Below are 21,890 nucleotides of genomic sequence, written 5' to 3' on the forward strand. Positions count from 1 at the left end.
AACATATGCAACAATGTGGCTGGTTCCACTTTACATCTGACACAGGTAGGATCAAAATCAGAGAATATTCTTCCAAGTTTGGCCCCCGACCAGTGGATACGGTGAACCACCTTGAATTGAATGAGGCTGTGTCTAGTGCTAAAAGAGGACGAGTGCACCCTGTGCAGCACAGATTCCCAGGCGTCTTCCCCAAGTTCCTCCCCCAAATCCTTTTCCCATCGAGTCTTTAAAGGCACCAAAGAAGGGTTCTGTAAGTCATGCATGATTGCATATACATCTGAAATTGCGCCCCTAGGAAGCTTGTTCAACTCTGACAAAGTTTCCAGTCTGGAGATAGCGGAAAAAGTGGGATTGGGGGAGATTGAACTTTTCCTGCAGCTGAGAAAAAGAGGCAAATGTATCATCAAAGAATCATTGGGCTAGCGAGGAGAGGCCTAGTGGGTGCCAAATGCCAAAAGCCCCATCATTCAAAGATGGAGGAAATAAAATGTTCTGATTGATTGGGCCTGATAGAGAAAAGCCTCAGAGGCTAAAGGCTAAACGGAACTGATTCCAAATTTTAAGAGACTGCTTTACAATTGGGTTGACACACCTTTTGCCTAGGGACACTGGGAGAGACGAGCACAACACAGAGGAAAGTGCTGCAGGTTTACACGATTCAGACTCCATCTGGACCCAGAGTGGTCTAGGGCCAGTAGGATCAGTCTGCAGCCCGTACAGAAGGGCTCTGAAATTTGCAGCCCAGTAGTATGTCTGAAAATTTGGTAGAGATAAACCCCCCAATGACCTAGGCTTCTGTAAATGTTTTCTACCAAATTAAATGCATGAATGTTTGATCCAGTGAAATAAAAAAAGATTTTGGAATAAAAATGGGTAAACATTGAAATAAATATAAAAATTTGGGCAACACATTCATTTTAATGACATTAATCCTTCCGATAAGAGAAAGGGGTAGGGAATTCCAAAAAGTAAAAGATTGTTTTAAACTGTCTGCTAGAGCAACAAAGTTTTCCTGAAACAAATTTGAATATTTCCTTGTCACTTTTACTCCCAAGTAGGTGAATTGATCCCGGACAATCCTAAATGGAGAACTTGTAACAGAGCATTTTAAAGCAGCCTTGTTTACCAGAAAAAGCTCACTCTTGCCTAGATTCAGCTTGTACCCTGAGATTTATCCAAACTTTTTAAGAACAGATAGGGTATGTGGCAATGAGGTATCAGGGTTGGAGATAAACAAAAGGAGGTCGTCAGCATATAGCGAGACTTTCTGCTCCCAGCTCGCCCTGATTATACCTTGAATGGCATCATTAGAGCGTAGTGCAATGGCGAGAGGCTCGATTGCCAAAGCAAACAACAAGGGGGAGAGTGGACAACCCTGTCTGGATCCACGGTGCATGGGAAAATAGTCAGGACAGGTTATTAGTCCGTACCGAAGCCATGGGGGAAAAATAAAAATAATCTTTATCCACGCAATGAATTTGGGGCCAAAGCCAAATCTATAAAGGGCAGCTGTTAGGTAATCCCACTCAACGCGGTCAAACGCTTTTTCGGCATCAAGTGAGACCACCACCTCCGGGTCCCCCGACGCTGGGGAGTACAGTATATTCATAAGGCCTAATATTGAAAAATAAATGCCTATTTAATGCTGTATTACTTGGTGCAGCAAGCCTTCCATGCGGATGGCTAAAAGCTTAGCTAGGATTTTGTAATCACTGTTTAAAAGCGAGATTGGGCAATAGGATCCACATTCCAGGGGGTCTTCATTTTTCTTTAATAGTAATGAAATTGAAGCCTGATAAAGACTAGGCGGTAGCTTTGAAGTATTAAGGCACTCTGCAAATAGTCGAGACAAGAATTGGCAAAGCAGACCAGAAAAGGTCCTGTAAAATTTGGTTGGAAAACCGTCCGGACCTGGTGATTTACCACTTTTCATTGCGGACACTGCTGTTGCAATCTCCTCAAGCGTAAATTCTTCTTCTAGACTGTCATGGGAGTCTGTATCAATTGAAGGCATATTCAAGCCATTAAAGAAGGAGTCAATCAGCAAAGGGTCTTGAGGGGATTCAGAGGTGTATAGCGCAGAGTAAAATTGTTTAAATTGATCATTGATCTCTTTATGTATAACTGTGGTGGCACCAGACGGGGTCCTTATTTGTGGGATTAAACGTGAGGCCTCAGATTTACGGATCTGATGCGCAAGGAGTTTACTGGCCTTGTCGCCTTGTTTATAGACTTTGTATCGAGCTCGCAAGAGTAACTGTTCAGCTTGCCTGGTAGAAAGCTCATCAAATTCAGATTGGAGTAGTTGGCACTCTTTATGCAGATCAGAGGAAGGATCCGTAGCATACTTCTCATCCAATGTGGCTGTGGACTCACTCAGGTCCAAAAGTCGCTGAGAGCGAACTCTGTTTTGGTTGGCTGTATAAGAAATAATTTGGCCACGTAGGTATGCTTTGAGAGACTCTCATAAGGTAGAGCAGGACATACCTGGTGTTGAATTAATTTCTAGGAATAAGGTAACTTCAAAAGAAATGAAATTGACAAACTCCTTATCTGAGAGTAAAATGGGGTTGAGACGCCATTGATAACACATAGGAGGTCGCTGGGGAAACTCTAATTCAAGGACTAATGGTGAATGGTCAGAGATAACAATACTCTCGTAAGTACACTGCCGAAGGTTAGGCAGAAGTTTTTTGTCCAAAAAGAAGTAATCAATCCGGGAGTATGTTTGATGAACATGAGAATAAAAGGAATACTGTCTATCTGTAGGATGTAGGAAACGCCAGGCCTCAAACATAGCATATTTCTGAAGAAAGGATTGAATAAGTAGGGCACATTTAGATGGGCCTGTATTTGTTTGTGAGGACTTGTCAAGAACTGGGGACATTTTACAGACAGGAAAAAAATTAACTTGTGTCATCCCAATTGGGAGCATAAACACTAGCCAAAACAAGAGGGGTAGAAAACAGTTCACCGGTTACTATGACGTATCGTCCCTTAGGATCAGCAATAACCTCAGAGGCTACAAAGGGAGTAGCTTTATCAACCAGAATAGCAGCACCTCTTGATTTACTATGAAAGTTCGAGTGGAACACTTGACCAACACAGTCCTTACGCATCCTAAAATGCTCACCAGTCCTCAAGTGAGTCTCTTGTAGAAATGCAATATTTGCATTCAAACCCTTTAAGTGTGTCAACACCCTCTTACGCTTCACCGGGTTATTAACCCCTTTGGTGTTCCATGAAATGTACTTGATCACATTATTTCGGCCCCTCTGGGCATTCCCGTTATTCAACCCTGTCATTAGAGCATAGAATTGAAAAGCAATGAGCGCCCAAAACCCCCAGAATAACTTGTCCCAGAGTAATAATGTACGGTGGTAGATGTTTGGAAAAAGTAAAAAAATAAATAAAAAAAAAGACAGAATGACAACATTAGAACTGAACAATTCAACCTGCCAACCAAACGGAATGACAAAAGCACCACTTGTAGTATATAATTATATTCCCAGTCTTATAACAGGCATTGAGAGAGAAAATAAGTCAAATGTATAAAGGCTCTCAGCCAAAAATCTAATTTGAAGTAAGGAAATTGTAGTAAGACAATCAAAAATAATAATTATAATAGTAGTCTAGTTGACTGGGACAGCTTTCAAACAATACCAAAAAACTAAACGTTGAACGTAAATGACGCTCAAAACTTTTAAAATTGAAATGAGACCCCAAAAACCGTGTAGCCTCGGGAGACATTTAACCAAATAACCAAAAGTATTTTGAGTCACTGAGACACTGTGTAAACAAACGGAATAGGTGATCGAGACAGCCTAGAAACACAGGAGTTAAGTAAAACCTTAATACAATTAATTTAAATGACTGAATGCTTGTAAGGCACGCACACTAGATGATCAAAACATTAGATCACATCAAATAAGCCTGAATGGTTTCGCCAACTATACAAGACTGGCCTGTTATATCTAAACATAATTGTACCACAGGTGGGTTACTTACTATCCACAGTTCGCATGCAACAGTTGCTGAACTGTGAGCATGTTCAAGACTTCTTGATGTGACGTTGAATGTGAGCCATAGCCTCATCCGGAGATTCAAATGTGTAGTCTTTACCCCCATAAACGGGCCGGGAATCGCAGTCCATACTTCTCACTTGGATGGTCCCGAAGTACTCGTTTGGCCTGTCCGAAAGCTGCGCGCTGCCTGGAAACAGTGGGGGAGTAGTCCTGGTAGATGGAGAAGCTCTGTCCTTGAAAGCTAAGAGTGTAAGAGTGGCATTGCGGGCTCGTTGGGGGATCTCCATCTTCTCATGAAAAAAGTGCACTTGAAGAATTATGTCACGGGGCCTCTCCCCATCCCGGGGCTTTGGGCGCAGCGACCGGTGGGCTCGATCAATCAGGGGATTTTCATCTAAGGCAAGAACATCCTTCAGCAGCCCTGAAACTAAATCTGTGGCGCGATGCATTTCCGCTGACTCTGGGACCGATACAAGTCTCAGATTATTGCGGCGAGAGAATCCCTCTAAACTCACACAGCTCTCCTTCACCTTTTTCAAATCAGTAGCTAGGCGTTTAACTTCAGCCTCCAGGGATGTAGTTAAGTCGGAGACATTAGTAGCGGAGGTCTCCAGTGCTGCAATCGTTGTAGTGTGTGACGCAGCTGTTGTTTTGAGTAATGTGATTGCTGGCGCAGTCTCGTTCCGCAGGATGGTTAAATCTGCTTTTAAAGTATCAGAAACCTCCTGTATTCTGGCCTCAATCGTAGCAACCATCTGTGTTGTCATTTCAACTATCTCAGAGCATAGTAGTTTGATGGCCTCGAATGTTCATTTCAGCGCCGCCAGGCCAAGCCGCACCCCCGGGTAAAGTGTGCGTCCCCGGGCCCTCAGACTCAGGAGAGGGCAGTGATGAGAGCGGGTCTTGTAGGCCGGGTTTTCTCAAAGTCATGCTTTTGGCCTTATGTTTGGTCGACATGCTGACATTCGGAAGCAAAGTAGTGTTGGTTTTTATGGAAAGGGATCACCAAATTAATATTTGAAAATAAATACGGTTCTGCTGCAAAATTCACTAACTTTGAGAATACCACGGGAGCAAACGGAAAACACGTCAGTCGCACATGGCGTCCCTCCTATCCCCCCCCAAAAACACCTTTCTTAAGTAATTTAATCAGAACTGCCAACAGAAAAAGGTATGGGCAAGTTGCTGCATGGGATGCTGAGGTGTTTGCCGGGGTAGAGGTAGCCAGGTGGGAAGCAGGCCAGCATTGGAAAAATGCTTCTTGAAATTATCGATTATCGTAGATCTTTCAGTGGTGACAGTGTTTCCTATCATCAGTGCAGTGGGCAGCTGGGAGGAGGTGCTCTTATTCTCTTAATTTCCCAAAACCTTTTGAAATTAGTGCGACAGGAAGCAAATTTCTGTTTTAAATAGCTAGCCTTAGCTTTCCTAACTGACTGAGTATATTGGTTCCTAACTTCCCTGAAGAGTTGCATATCGCGGGGGCTATTCAATGCTATTGCAGAACGCCACAGGATGTTTGTGCTGGCCAAGGGCAGTCATGTCTGGGTTGAACCAAGGGCTATATCTGTTCGTAGTTCTACATTGTTTGAATGGGGCATGCTATTTTAGATGGAGAGGAAAGCACTTTTGAAGAGTAAGGTCGGTTAGGAAGGCCTGCTCGCTGAAGTGTTTTAGGGGGCGTTTGACAGTGATTAGGGGAGGTCGTTTGACCTCTGACCCATTACGCTCGCAGGCAATGAGGCAGTGATCGCTAAGATCCTTGTTGAAGACAGCAGAAGTGTATTTAGAGGGCATATTTTTGGACCATATTTTTGGATTTAGGGTTGTACCCGGAAGGTTCCAAGATAATTTGTGTGAGATTGAGGGTATCTGGCTTAGTTTGTAGGATGGCCGGGGTGTTTTAAGCATGTCCCAGTTCAGGTCACCTAACAGTACGAACTCTGAAGATAGATTGGGGGCGATCAATTCACATATGGTGTCCAGGGCACAGCTGGGAGCTGAAGGGGTCTATAACAAGTGGCAACGATGAGAGACTTGTTTCTGGAAAGGTGGATTTTTAAAAGTAGAAGCTCGAATTGTTTGGGCAAGAACCTGGAAAGTATGACAGAACTCTGCAGGCCATCTCTTCAGTAGATTGCAACTCCGTCCCCTTTGGCAGTGCTATCTTGAGAGAAAATGTTATAGTTAGGGATGGACATTTCAGGGTTTTGGTGGCCTTCCTAAGCCAGGATTCAGACACTGCTAGGACATCTGGGTTTGGCCGGAGTGTGCTAAAGCAGTGAATAAAACAAACTTAGGGAGGAGGCTTCTAATGTTAACATGCATGAAACCAAGGCTTTTACGGTTACAGAAGTCAACAAATGAGAGTGCCTGGGGAATGGAAGTGGTGCTGGGGGTTGCAGGTACTGGGTTAACATCTACATCACCAGAGAAACAGAGGAGGAGTAGAATAAGAGTACAGCTAAAGGCTAAAATAATTGGTTGTCTAGTGCATTCGGAACAGAGAGTAAAGGGGGCAAGTTTCTGGGCATGGAAGAATAGATTCAAGGAATAATGTGCAGACAAGGGTATGGTAGGATGTGAGTACAGTGGAGGTAAGCCTAGGCAATGAGTGATGATGAGAGACGTTTTGTCTCTAGATGCACCACTTAAGCATGGTGTGGTCACCGCATGTATCGGGGGTGGATAAACATGGCTAACTAAGGCATATTGAGCAGGGCTGGAGGCTTTACAGTAAAATAAGGCAGAAATGACAAACCAAAACAGCAATAGACAAGGCATATTGACATTAGGGAGAGGCATGTGTAGCTCTCATTCTCTGGAACTACCGCCATCATCACCAGAAATGACCGGTCTAGGACCAAAGGGGGTTGGGGGTTTTATTTAGGAGGGGAAGGAGATACATCTAATTCCCAGTTCCAGACAAAGAGGAGAGTGGTCAGAAATCCCCTCACAGGCTCTAAAAAAAATGCCACCATCCAGAGTGCGAATAATAGGGGGGCCAGGGGGGTATTAGACCGTCTGAATGATACATGAGTCCACCCTAAATGATGCTGGAATGATTTTTGGAGTGGACGAACATGCGCAGGTAACCTACTTTTTGAAGTGATTTGTTAGATAATAAGCAATGAGCCAACCCCGCAGAACCCGTGGGCTCCCCCGCCTTGGGAGCTGTGTGGTACGCCATTGGTGACATCTGATACAGGAGGGCTTACTGATGCGCTGGAGCCTGTTGACTTTCTCCACTGTCTGTCTGAACTGAAGGGAAGTGAATAGTTGGCAGAAATTGACAAGAAAAGAGAGGAGAGGTAGATGAGAGGAAAGGGAGGTCTAGCTAGAGGATAGCAGTCGGGTGAAAAATTATCAGAAGATGAAAGGAGCCTACTGTATAGGGGCATCAGTAGAGGAGATGAGACGGCAGGAAGAGAAGTAGTTGACTGTTCTTTGTCTTTCGGGGAAGGAGGACAGTAGATAGGTGAAAAGAGAGGAGAGGATAGAAGTTGAGGAAGCACCACTGCCAGGAAACCCTATCGATGAACCCTGTTTTCCCGGTTCCTAATTGGCTCCTTTATTTATGCATCTTGGTTGGAAAGCGAGGTAGTAACAGTACACCTTTCCTACACAACCGAGGTCTATAGAAACAGGATAGAAAAATTCAACCATATGTCATATGTCCTATCCTCACTTTGCAACTGATTCAAACAGAGACCTTGAAAAGACTTTGAATGTCACCTTTTATTCAAGCCTTTGTGACACTACAACATTTCAACCGACATGGTCTTCATCAGGATACCTTGTCAATGACTTTCCAGACACGTCAGTACGACAGAGCAGTCCTAGAAAGTTTGCAGAAAGTGGATATAGACTACCCAGATGGACTAAATTGCCAATTGAAACGGAGTAGGGATTAGACCCAAGTAGAGTAGATAAAGATTACAATCAGGATGATCTCCAGGAAGAGCCACATTAGATGCAGGATTGTGGCAAACCAACCTGTACATTGCTCAGACTCAACAACTGAGGGTATTTTCTTCATGAGTAAAGTTCAAGGAGTCAGCACAATGACATTTTAATTTACATAATATATGTAAATTAACTTTTCAATTCAGATTAGCAACAGAGGGTTCGGGAGGGTTCAGCGCTTGGCAATGGACATTTACTGTAAAAATTCCAATGAAATAACCCAGTATCCCAAGCGACTTTTCATCTTAACCTTGTTACACATTTGTAAAATGGAACCAAACCACATTATGCTCTTGAATAATGCAACAATTTACAAGCATGTGCAGACAATGAAGGGTTTATTTTCTCATCTGTACTCTACACACATTACATTTTAGCTTCAAGACAAAAGTACAGACTTGCTAATAGCACGTCTTCATCAAGTAACGTTAGCCTATCAAAAATATACGATTAGGCCTACTACCACTCATACGAATTTACAAGTACGGGAGAACCGGGATGAAAGTAACACGTTTTGTTTTTTTCCTAATTACTCAGAGATCGATAGAGCTAGACACACCATGTTTTATAAGAATCAACGTATATATGTCCTCTACCATTCATTAGCAACTGTAGTTACATTCCTATGGTAGATGAGTTATATAGACAGAGGTATTTTGTTTTACAGTATTAAATTGGACAAAAATGGATCAAATATTATATTAATATATTAATATACTAATATAACCATAAGTTTCTCATCTCACTTTAATGGGAATGGTGCATTGAGATGTTTTTCACAATTTTCAATTACTATTCATGCTTAGCCATACCACTCAGGTACTCGTGTCTTGACGGAATACACATCCTTATTCTCACAAACGGCAAACTCATCATGCTTATCACATTTCTATGGCTTGACATAAGTAATTGACTCCAGAATCATAAAGATATACAGTGGGGCAAAAAAGTATTTAGTCAGCCACCAATTGTGCAAGTTCTCCCACTTAAAAAGATGAGAGGCCTGTAATTTTCATCATAGGTACACTTCAACTATGACAGACAAAATGAGAAAAAAAATCCAGAAAATCACAGTGTAGGATTTTTAATGAATTTATTTGCAAATGATGGTGGAAAATAAGTATTTGGTCACCTACAAACAAGCAAGATTTCTGGCTCTCACAGACCTTAACTTCTTCTTTAAGAGGCTCCTCTGTCCTGCACTTGTTACCTGTATTAATGGCACCTGTTTGAACTTGTTATCAGTATAAAAGACACCTGTCCACAACCTCAAACAGTCACACTCCAAACTCCACTATGGCCAAGACCAAAGAGCTGTCAAAGGACACCAGAAACAAACAACCGCCCATTCGGATAAGGAAAATGAATTACATATATTTACTCTGAGCTGCGCTTCGATAGATGAGTCAAAGATGGAAGACTACCCTCTCGTTCTCAGGAGATAGTCTGTCCTTTCCTAGGCCACGTACGTTTACAGCTGCAGCTGATAACTCCACATCTCGGAGATATCACTTCTTCTTTAGTGAATAATCGTAATCATAATAATGTTTATGATTAATAATAATCATAAACGTCACCCAACAGGGCTACGTATGACACCAAGTACCAGGACATTTTTGCCAAAAACCTGGTTGCCTCTGCCAGGAGGCTGACACTTTCTGAGTATACAATATAGCTCAGTATTTGTATGATTTATTTTATCACGGGCATAACGTTCACTGTGGACGGGGGAAATTCAATTCTTTACTTGCATTTTTGTCCCCCCCAGTTTAAATATTGGAATGTGATACAAAACAAGGCAACGGTGTGCTTTAGGACCAGAGCGATCGGGTAGGCTGTTTGGAGTGTTCATCCGACTGGATAAAAAATACAATAAAACACACTGGCTTGCAAAAGTATTCACCCCCTTGGAATTTTTTATATTTTGTTCCCTTACAACCTGGAATAAAAAATAATTTGAGGGGTTTGTATCATTTGATTTACACAACATGCCTACCACTTTGAAGAGCGTGCTTAACTATTCACCCCCCCTCCCAAAGTCAATACTTTGTAGAGCCACCTTTTGCAGAAATTACAGTTGCAAGTCTCTTGGGGTATGTAAGCTTGGCACATCTAGCCATTCTTCAAGGCAAAACTGCTCCAGCTCCTTCAAGTTGGATGGGTTCTGCTTGTGTACAGCAATCTTTAAGTCATACCACAGATTCTCAATTGGATTGAGGTCTGGGATTTGACAAGAACATTCCAAGACATTTAAATGTTTCCACTTAAACCACTCGGCTGTTGCTTTAGCGGTATGCTTAGGGTTATTGTCCTGCTGGAAAGTGAACCTCCATCCCAGTCCCATCATGGTGGTGGCAGCATCTGAGAAGACTGAAAAAGGTTTCCCTCAAGAATATCCCTGTATTTAGCTCCATCCATCATTCCTTCCATTGTGACCAGTTTCCCAGTTCTTGTCAAAGAAAAATATCTCCACAGCATGATGCTGCCACCACCATGCTTCACTGTGGCGATGGTGTTCTCGGGGTGATGAGAGGTGTTGGGTTTATGCTAGACATAGCGTTTTCCTTGATGGCCAAAAAGCTCACATTTTAGTCTCCTCTGACCAGAGTACCTTCTTCCATATGTTTGGGGAGTCTCCCACATGCCTTTTGGGGAACACCAAACGTGTTTGCTTATTTTTTTCTGGCTACTCTTCCGCGAAGCCCAGCTTTGGAGTGTACGGCTTAAAGTGGTCCTATGGACTGATAATCCAATCTCTGCTGTGGAGATTTGCAGCTCCTTCAGGGTTATCGTAGGTCTCTTTGTTGCCTCTCTACTTAATGCCCCCCTTGCCTGGTCTGTGAATTTTGGTGGGCGGCTCTCTCTGGGCAGGTTTGTTGTGGTGCCATATTCTTTCCATTTTTTTTAAATGGATTTAATTGTGCTCCATGGGATGTTCAAAGTTTCAGATATTTTTTATAACCCAACCCTGATCTGTACTTCTCCACAACTTTGTCTCTGACCTGTTTGGAGAGCTCCTTGGTCTTCATGGTGCCGCTTGCTTGCTGATACCCCTTGCTTAGCCTCTTGAGACTAGGGGGCAGTATTTTGATGTTTGGATGAAAAACGTACCCAAATGAAACTGCCTATTTCTCATGAACAGAAGCTAGAATATGCATATAATTGTCAGATTAGGAAACACTAATGTTTCCAAAACTGTCAAGATATTGTCTGTGAGTGTAAAGAACTGATATTGCAGGCGAAAGCCTGAGGAAAATCCAACCAGGAAATGCTGTTATTTTGAAACCTCTCTGTTCCTTTGCAAGCCTGGCCTCCATTTAAAGGGATATCAACCAGATTCATTTCCCTATAGCTTCCACAAGGTGTGAACAGCCTTTAGACATAGTTTCATGCTTTAATTCTGAAAAATGAGCAAGAATGATCACATCGCATCAGTGGATAGATGTGTGTCGCCAGAGTTTTGCATGCGCAACAGCTTGGAGCAGACCTTTTCTCTCTCTCTCCTGTTGAAAAGGATACCGCCTTCTCGATTATTTATTGTAAAAACAACCTGAGGATTGATTATAAAAAAAAAAATTGACATATTTCTACAAACTTTACGGATACTATTTGGAATTTTCATCTGCCCGTCGTGACCTGCACGAGTCTGTGGATTACTCAACAAAAAGTGCCAACCAAATGGAGGTATTTTGGATATAAAAATAATCTTTATCGAACAAAACAAACATTTATTGTGTAACTGGGAGTCTCGTGAGAGCAAACATCCGAAGATCATCAAGGGTAAGAGATTCATTTTATTGCTTTTCTGATGTTCGTGACAAATCTACTTTGCTGCTAGCTGTTTGTAATGTTTTGTCTGCTGAGAGAGCTCTAACATAAATGCTTGGTTTGATTTCTCTGTAAAGCTTTTTTGAAATCTGACAGGTGGATTAACAACAAGCTAAGCTGTGTTTTGATATTTTGCACTTATGATTTTATGAAAATGTAATATTTTTAGCAATATAATTTGAATTTGGCGCTCTGCAATTCAGCGGATGTTGACGAAAATTATCCCGCTAAAGGGATCGGTGCACCAAGAGGTGGTGTTGCAGACTCAGACTCAATTGGAGGTGTACCAGTGGATGTATTTCAATACCTACCTTCAAACTCAGTGCCTCTTTGCTTGACACAAAATCAAAAGAATTCAGCCAAGACCTCAGGAAAAAAAATGGAGACCTCCACAAGTCTGGTTCATCCTTGGGAGCAATTTCCAAAGGCCTGAAGGTACCACGTTCATCTGTACAAACAATAGCACGAAAGTATAAACATCACGGGACCACGCAGCCATCATACCGCTCCTAGAGATGAACGTACTTTGGTGCGAAAAGTGCAAATCAATCCCAGAACAACAGTAAAGGAACTTGTGAAGATGCTGGAGGAAACAGGTACAAAAGTATCTATATCCACGGTAAAACTAGTCCTATATCGACATAACCTGAATGGCCGCTCAGCAAGGAAGAAGCCACAGCTCGAAAACCACAATAAGCCAGACTACGGTTTGCAACTGCACATGGGGACAAAGATTGTACTTTTTGGAGAAATGTCCTCTGGTCTGATGAAACAATAATATAACTGTTTGGCAATAATGACCATCGTTATGCTTGGAGAAAAAAGGGGGAGGCTTGCAAGAACACCATCCCAATAGTGAAGCACAAGGGTGGGAGCATCACGTTGTGAGTGTGCTTTGCTGCAGGAGGGACTGGTGCACTTCACAAAATAGATGGCATCAAGAGGTAGGAAAATTGTGGATATATTGAAGCAACATCTCAAGATATCAGTCAGGAAGTTAAAGCTTGGTCGCAAATGGGTCTTCCAAATGGACAATGAACCCAATCATACTTCCAAAGTTGTGGCAAAATGGCTTAAGGACAACAGAGTCAAGGTATTGGAGTGGCCATCACAAAGCGCTGACCTCAATCCTATAGAACATTTGTGGGCAGAACTGAAAAAGTGTGTGCGGGCAAGGAGGCCTATAATCCTGACTCAGTTTCACCAGCTCTGTCAGGAAGAATGGGCCAAAATTCATCCAACTTATTCTGGGAAGCTGTTGGAAGACTACCCAAAACTTTTGACCCATGTTGAACAATTTAAAGGCAATGTTACCAAATACTAATTGAGTGTATGTAAACTTCTGACCCACTGGAATGTGATTGAAGAAATAAAAGCTGAAATAAATAATTCTCTCTACTATTATCCCTGACATTTCACATTCTTAAAATAAAAGTAGTGATCCTAACTGACCTACGACAGTGTCACATCCTGACCATAGTTTGCTTTGTATGTTTCTATGTTTTGTTTGGTCAGGGTGTGATCTGAGTGGGCATTCTATGTTGTGTGTCTAGTTTGTCTGTTTCTGTGTTTGGCCTGATATGGTTCTCAATCAGAGGCAGGTGTTAGTCATTGTCTCTGATTGGGAACCATATTTAGGTAGCCTGTTTGGTGTTGGGTTTTGTGGGTGATTGTCTCCTGTGTCAGTATTTGTACCACACGGGACTGTTTCGGGTTTTCACGTTTCTTGTTTTTGTAGTTTATTCATGTATAGTTTCTTTATTAAAGAACCGTAAATTATAACCACGCTGCATTTTGGTCCGCCTCTCCTTCCCAGGAAGAACCCAGTTACAGAATCACCCACCAAAACAGGACCAAGCGGCATGGTAATGGGCAACAGCAACGCAAAGAGGAATGGACATGGGAGGACGAATTGGACGGTAAAGGACCCTGGGCATAGCCAGGAGATTATCGCCGCCCCAAAGAAGAGCTGGAGGCAGCGAAAGCGGAGAGGCGCTGGTATGAGGAGGCAGCACGTCGGCGTGGATGGAAGCCCGAGAGTCAGCCCCAAAATGTCTTGGGTGGGGGCGCACAGGGAGTATGGCGAAGCCAGGTAGGAGACCTGAGCCAACTTCTTGTGCTTACCGGAGGGCGAGCGAGACCGGGCAGGCACCTTGTTATGCTGTGAAGCGCACGGTGTCCCCAGTGCGGGTGCATAACCCGGTGCGGTACATACCAGCTCCGCGTATCGGCCGGGTTAGAGTGGGCATCGAGCCAAGTGCCATGAAGCCGGCTCTACGCACCTGGTCTCCAGTGCGTCTCCTTGGGATGGCTTACATGGCACCAGCCTTGCGCATGGTGTCCCCGGTTCGCCTGCATAGCCCAGTGCGGGCTATTCCACCTCGCTGCACTGGCAGGGCGACTGGGAGCATTCAACCAGGTAAGGTTGGGCAGGCTCGGTGCTCAAGAGCTCCAGTGCACCTGTAGGCTCGGTGCTCAAGAGCTCCGGTACCACTTCCACGCACCAGCCCTCCGGTGGCAGCCCCCCGCAGCAGGCTGTCTCTCCGTCTCATCCCTACAGGTGCTCCCGCCTGTCCAGCGCTGCCAGAGCCTTCCTCCTCTCCGGCGCTGCCGGAGTCTCCCGCCTGACCAGCGTTACCGGAGCCTTCCTCCTCTCCAGCGCTGCCGGAGTCTCCCGCCTGTCCGGTGCTGCCAGAGCTTCTGCCCCTCAGTCCAGAGGCGCCAGAGCTCCTCTGTCCAGCGCTGCCGGAGCTACCCATCTGCCCAGCGCCACCAGAGTCTCCCGTCTGTCCTGAGCCGCCAGTGCCGCCAGTCTGCAAGGAGCCGCCAGTCTGCCAGGAGCCGCCAGTGCCGCCAGTCTGCCAGAAGCCGCCAGTGCCGCCAGTCTGCCAGGAGCCGCCAGTGCCGCCAGTCTGCCAGGAGCCGCCAGTGCCGCCAGTCTGCCAGGAGCCGCCAGTGCCCCCAGTCTGCCAGGAGCCGCCAGTGCCCCCAGTCTGCCAGGAGCCGCCAGTGCCCCCAGTCTGCCAGGAGCCGCCAGTGCCCCCAGTCAGCCAGGAGCCGCCAGTGCCGCCATTCAGCCAGGATCCGCCAGTGCCGCCAGTCAGCCAGGATCCGCCTGTGCCGCCAGTCAGCCAGGATCCGCCTGTGCCGCCAGTCAGCCAGGATCCGCCAGTGCCGCCAGTCAGCCAGGATCCGCCAGTCACCCAGGATCCGCCAGTGCCGCCAGTCACCCAGGATCCGCCAGTGCCGCCAGTCAGCCAGGATCCGCCAGTGCCGCCAGTCAGCCAGGATCCGCCAGTGCCGCCAGTCAGCCAGGATCCGCCTGTGCCGCCAGTCAGCCAGGATCCGCCAGTGCCGCCAGGATCCGCCAGTCACCCAGGATCCGCCAGTCACCCAGGATCCGCCAGTGCCGCCAGTCACCCAGGATCCGCCAGTCAGCCAGGATCCGCCAGTGCCGCCAGTCAGCCAGGATCAGCCAGTGCCGCCAGTCAGCCAGGATCCGCCAGTGCCGCCAGTCAATCAGGATCCACCAGAGCCGTCAGCCAGGATCTGCCAGAGTCGTCAGCCAGTACGGAGCTGCCCCTCTGTCCCGAGCTGCCCCTCTGTCCAGTGGGGCCATTTAGAAGGGTCGCCGTGGTTAGGAGGCCACGGAAGCGGACAATGTGGAGGACTAAGACTATGGTGAAGTGGGGGCCACGTCCAGGGGGGGGGGTACTGTCACACCCTGACCATAGTTTGCTTTGTATGTTAACCACGCTGCATTTTGGTCCGCCTCTCCTTCCCAGAAAGAACCCCGTTACAGACAGGGAATTTTTATTAGGATTAAATGTCAGGAATTGTGAAGAACTGAGCTTAAATGTTTTTTGGCTAAGGTGTATGTAAACTTTCGTCTTAAACTGTATACTCAGCTAGGAGACTTAACCCACGTCAGGGAAGGTGGGCCATATTCTTCACCCGGTTCCGGTTTACTTTGTCTTATAGACCGGGCTCCCAGAATGTAAAGGCTGACGCACTGTCCCGCCTTTACGACACGGAGGATGGGTCCACCGAACCTACTCCCATCCTTCCCGCCTCAAAGCTGGTAGCACCAGTGGTATGGGAGGTGGACTCGGACATCGAGCGGGCGTTACGGGCGGAACCCGCGCCTCCTCAGTGTCCAGCGAGGCGAAGGTACGTGCCGCTTGGTGTTTGGGACAAACTGATTCGGTGGGCTCACGTCCTACCCTCCTCGGGTCACCCTGGGGTGACGAGGACAGTGGGGAGCCTTCAGGGGAGGTATTGGTGGCCTACTTTGGCTAAGGATGTTAAGGGTTATGTCTCCTCCTGTTCAGTGTGCGCCCAGAGTAAGGCTCCTAGGCACCTTCCTAGAGGGAAGTTACAACCCCTCCCCGTTCCACAGCGGCCATGGTCACATCTGTCCATAGATTTCCTGACCGATCTTCCGCCGTCTCAGGGGAACACCACGGTTCTAGTGATTGTGGATCGGTTCTCTAAGTCCTGCAGTCTCCATATGGGAGACATTCAGAAGTGTACTGGTGTCACCCCATATCATGATGTCATAACAGACCATCACACCAACTTATCCCTCCAAACATGTAAACGGCTCTCAAATGTGACATATGACAAATAAAAGTTGTAATGACTTGTTATGCCATCTCAACTGTATTAGGGTATTATTATACTGTATAATGTTTCAATCAAGCATTGCTGCCATCCAGAACTGTCCATCATTTTTCACAACAATAACCATCTCCTATTCTTCAAGTGCTTGTCTGGGCCAGAATGGTTTCACCTGTGTGGACACCATGGATAACTACGCGTACCTCTGCTCTCCTCGCGACGAGGTCCGCTACATGGGCAAAGACTGCGACAAGCTACGGAGGAGAGGACTGCCAAGAGGAAGTGACCGACTGCATTGACGAGCCGTGTCTAAACAATGGGAATTGGTTTCGAGTGACACTGGGGTTCGAAGAGGATCCTTGTGAAGAGGACTTGGACGAGTGTGCATCGCACCCTTGCCAGAATGGGGCTATCTGCATGGATGGGCTTGGCTCAGTTTCCAGGGCTACAACTGCGAGATTGATATCAATGAGTGTGCCTCATGGCCCCGCGAGAATAACGGAACCTGCATCAATAAGAAGGACCAGTATGAATGTGAGTGCCTAGCAGGTTTCACAGGTACGCTGTTCCGCCTTTTCATCATTCACACCTCTGCCCACACATCATTCACACCTCTGCCTAACACTTCTTCCAGTGTGGAGGGAGATCTGATGCTTTGCGTGTTAATGTGTCTTAACTAAATGTGTCAGCAAGATTCAGGTCTCATAGTACAGTGGTTATTCCTTTAAAAGTTGTGTTGTAATGCAGCACACCTTGCAGGCTGCCGCATAATTCTATGGCGCGTTATTTAAGTGTCAGCCATTATTGCTAGTTAGTGCTAGTTTGACCACCAGAGGGCATCTTTGAGTAGCATTTTACTTTTGTAATGTTGGCTGTACAAGAGAATGTACTACTATAACATAGCATATGGGATTGACTTGAATTTATTAATTATTCCAACAAAAAGGAAACCCTCAGGGTTTCCGTTAGGAAAATATGGTGTACAACGTGACCGGTCGGGAGTTGGCTACTGTACTAAGAGCAAAATAATCCTAACCTTCCACACCCTAATGGGAGTCTAATCAATACACAAACGGAGATTCAGTGAAAATAAACATCTCATTGATTCATCAATACCAGTCCCCATGCTTTAAAAAAATATATATTTTACTAGGCAAGTCAGTTAAGAACAAATTCTTATTTTCAATGATGGCCTAGGAAGAGTGAGTTAACTGCCTTGTTCAGGGGCAGAACGACAGATTTTTGTTTAAAATCGCTTTGTTTAAAAAAATAACGATATTTGAGATTATTTCGTTACAAACAACCAAAAGTGAGCGATTGTAATCTGAATAAAGAGAAAAAGGCCATTCTCTTGAACATGGGGGGAGAAAGTCTTACTAATTTGTAAATAATTTGTAAATAATTTGTTATTTATAATTATTTATTTCTGTTTTTAGAGGGAGATAAACCAAAAACCCACCGTGCCTATTTTTGTAAAATCGTCAGTCCACATGTCAAGTGAATTTCCCCCATTGTATTTACCCAAGTTCTCTCTCAACTCCAGGACCCCCGACTGTTTTTTTTGTTGTTGTTGTTGCCTGATGCAGGACTTCAGTGCCAGAGAAGAGAGACTCTCAAGACTGAAAACACCTCCATTAATTGCCACAGTTCAGACTACCGATAGATCAGCATTCTAACTCCCCCTAGTGATAGTGTGGAATGACAGAATGCCACCATCTTCCACAAACGGTCACGACAGAAACACGTAACTTTTGAAGGAAGAATCACTGTACTTCATTCACTATGCCATAATTTGTTCACATTAAAGGTGCACTAAGCAAGATTACATCATACACAGCGGGACGATTTCATTTTACTCAATGTGGGCGTGCCAAAAATAATGGTGCAAATTGTGCAGAGCTAATGAGTTTTGGCAGAGTTGAATGATTATGTTTATTGTCCTGTTGTTGATGATGTCATCTTACTAACTGTACCACCTTACTAACTGTACCACCTTACTAACTGTACCACCTTACTAACTGTACCACCTTACTAACTGTACCACCTTACTAGGTGTACCTTTCTAACTGTACCATCTTACTAACTGTACCAACATACTAACTCTACCACCTTACTATCTGTACCATCTTACTATCTGTACCATCTTACTATCTGTACCACCTTACTAACTGTACCACCTTACTATCTGTACCATCTTACTATCTGTACCATCTGTACCACCTTACTATCTGTACCATCTTACTATCTGTACCATCTTACTATCTGTACCATCTTACTATCTGTACCATCTGTACCACCTTACTATCTGTACCACCTTACTATCTGTACCATCTTACTATCTGTACCATCTTACTATCTGTACCATCTGTACCACATTTCTAACTGTACCACCTTACTATCTGTACCATCTTACTATCTGTACCATCTGTACCACCTTACTATCTGTACCATCTTACTAACTGTACCAACATACTAACTGTACCACCTTACTATCTGTACCATCTGTACCACCTTACTATCTGTACCATCTTACTAACTGTACCAACATACTAACTGTACCACCTTACTATCTGTACCATCTTACTATCTGTACCATCTGTACCACATTTCTAACTGTACCACCTTACTATCTGTACCACCTTACTAACTGTACCACCTTACTAACTGTACCACCTTACTAACTGTACCACCTTACTAACTGTACCACCTTACTAACTGTACCACCTTACTAACTGTACCATCTGTACCACCTTACTAACTGTACCATCTTACTAACTGTACCACCTCATTAACTGTACTACCTTACTAACTGTACCACCTTACTAACTGTACCATCTTTCTAACTGTACCACCTTACTAAGTGTACCTTTCTAACTGTACCACCTTACTAAGTGTACCTTACTAACTGTACCACCTCACTAACTGTACCATCTTACTAACTGTGCCATCTTACTAAATGTACCTTTCTAAGTGTACTAACTTACTAACTGTACCACCTTACTAACTGTACCACCTTACTATCTGTACCATCTTACTAACAGTACAATCTTACTAACTGTACGACCTTACTAACTTTAGTAACTGTACCACCTTACTAACTGTACCACCTTACTAACTGTACCACCTTACTAACTGTACCACCTTACTAACTGTACCACCTTACTAACTGTACCACCTTACTAACTGTACCACCTTACTAACTGTACCACCTTACTAAGTGTACCTTTCTAACTGTACCATCTTACTAACTGTACCACCTCACTAACTGTACCATCTTACTAACTGTACCACCTTACTAACTGTACTACCTTACTAACTGTACCAACTTACTAAGTGTACCTTTCTAACTGTACCACCTTACTAAGTGTACCTTTCTAACTGTACCACCTTACTAACTGTACCACCTTACTAACTGTACCACCTTACTAAGTGTACCTTACTAACTGTACCATCTTACTAACTGTACCATCTTACTAACTGTACCATCTTACTAACTGTACCTTTCTAAGTGTACCATCTTACTAACTGTACCACCTTACTGTACCACCTTACTAACTGTACCTGCTTACTAACTGTACCATCTTACTAACTGTACCACCTTACTAACTGTACCACATTACTAACTGTACCATCTTACTAACTGTACCACCTTACTAAGTGTACCACCTTACTAACTCTACCACCTTACTAACTCTACCACCTTACTAATTGTACCACGTAACTAAGTGTACCTTTCTAACTGTACCGTCTTACTAACTGTACCATCTTACTAACTCTACCACCTTACTGTACCATCTTACTAACTGTACCACCTTACTGACTGTACCACCTTACTAACTGTGCCACCTTACTAACTGTGCCACCTTACTAACTGTACCACCTTACTAACTGTTCCACCTTACTAATTGTACCACGTAACTAAGTGTACCTTTCTAACTGTACCGTCTTACTAACTGTACCATCTTACTAACTCTACCACCTTACTGTACCATCTTACTAACTCTACCACCTTACTGACTGTACCACCTTACTAACTGTGCCACCTTACTAACTCTACCACCTTACTAACTCTACCACCTTACTAACTCTACCACCTTACTAACTCTACCACGTAACTAAGTGTACCTTTCTAACTGTACCATCTTACTAACTCTACCACCTTACTAACTCTACCACCTTACTAACTCTACCACCTTACTAACTCTACCACCTTACTAACTCTACCACCTTACTAACTCTACCACCTTACTAACTCTACCACCTTACTAACTCTACCACCTTACTAACTCTAACCCTTACTAAATGTACCTTTCTAACTGTACCATCTTACTAACTGTACCATCTTACTAACTGTACCACCTTACTAACTGTACCACCTTACTAACTCTACCACCTTACTAACTCTACCACCATACTAATTGTACCACGTAACTAAGTGTACCTTTCTAACTGTACCATCTTACTAACTGTACCATCTTACTAACTGTACCACCTTACTAACTGTACCACCTTACTAACTGTACTACCTTACTAACTGTACCACCTTACTAAGTGTACCACCTTACTAACTGTACCACCTTACTAACTGTACCACCTTACTAACTGTACCACGTAACTAAGTGTACCTTTCTAACTGTACCATCTTACTAACTGTACCATCTTACTAACTCTACCACCTTACTGTACCATCTTACTAACTCTACCACCTTACTGACTGTACCACCTTACTAACTGTGCCACCTTACTAACTCTACCACCTTACTAACTCTACCACCTTACTAACTCTACCACCTTACTAACTCTACCACCTTACTAACTCTACCACCTTACTAACTCTACCACCTTACTAACTCTACCACCTTACTAACTCTACCACCTTACTAACTCTACCACCTTACTAAGTGTACCTTTCTAACTGTACCACCTTACTAAGTGTACCTTTCTAACTGTACCACCTTACTATCTGTACCATCTTACTAAGTGTACCACCTTACTAATTGTACCACCTTACTAAATATACCTTACTAAGTGTACCTTTCTAACTGTACCATCTTACTATCTGTACCATCTTACTAAGTGTACCACCTTACTAACTGTACCATCTGTACCATCTTACTAACTGTACCACCTTAATAAGTGTTTGGTTTAAGTTTAAGCCTTAGCTTCAGTTTGGCTCCTGTGGATAGGTCTCCCGCTGTGTGAGAGAACACTCCACCTCTTGTGTACTTATTTTCTTACACTCCTTTATTTTCTCAGCAGGCCTGGTCTGTCTAGGGGCTTCATCCTTATCTCTAATGGGTTGGGAAAGGTCAGCAGTAATGCATTCATTTGTCAGCATGACAGTGCTGATGGAGATTTTCAAGGAACTGGTTAAAATGATGAACTAGGCATCTTTATATTAGCAACTGTGCTATCTAGAGGCATCCACAAGCAGTCTCCATGCTACTGCCT

At 44.2% G+C, this 21,890-nt stretch overlaps 1 pseudogene; it reads left to right on the top strand.

Annotated features, from left to right (window-relative positions):
* LOC110509300 overlaps positions 1-21,890 on the top strand; it is a 36,884-nt pseudogene that overhangs the window by 6,201 nt on the left and 8,793 nt on the right.

This window comes from Oncorhynchus mykiss, chromosome Y, assembly GCF_013265735.2.
Source record: "Oncorhynchus mykiss isolate Arlee chromosome Y, USDA_OmykA_1.1, whole genome shotgun sequence".
Classification (NCBI taxonomy): Eukaryota; Metazoa; Chordata; class Actinopteri; order Salmoniformes; family Salmonidae; genus Oncorhynchus; species Oncorhynchus mykiss.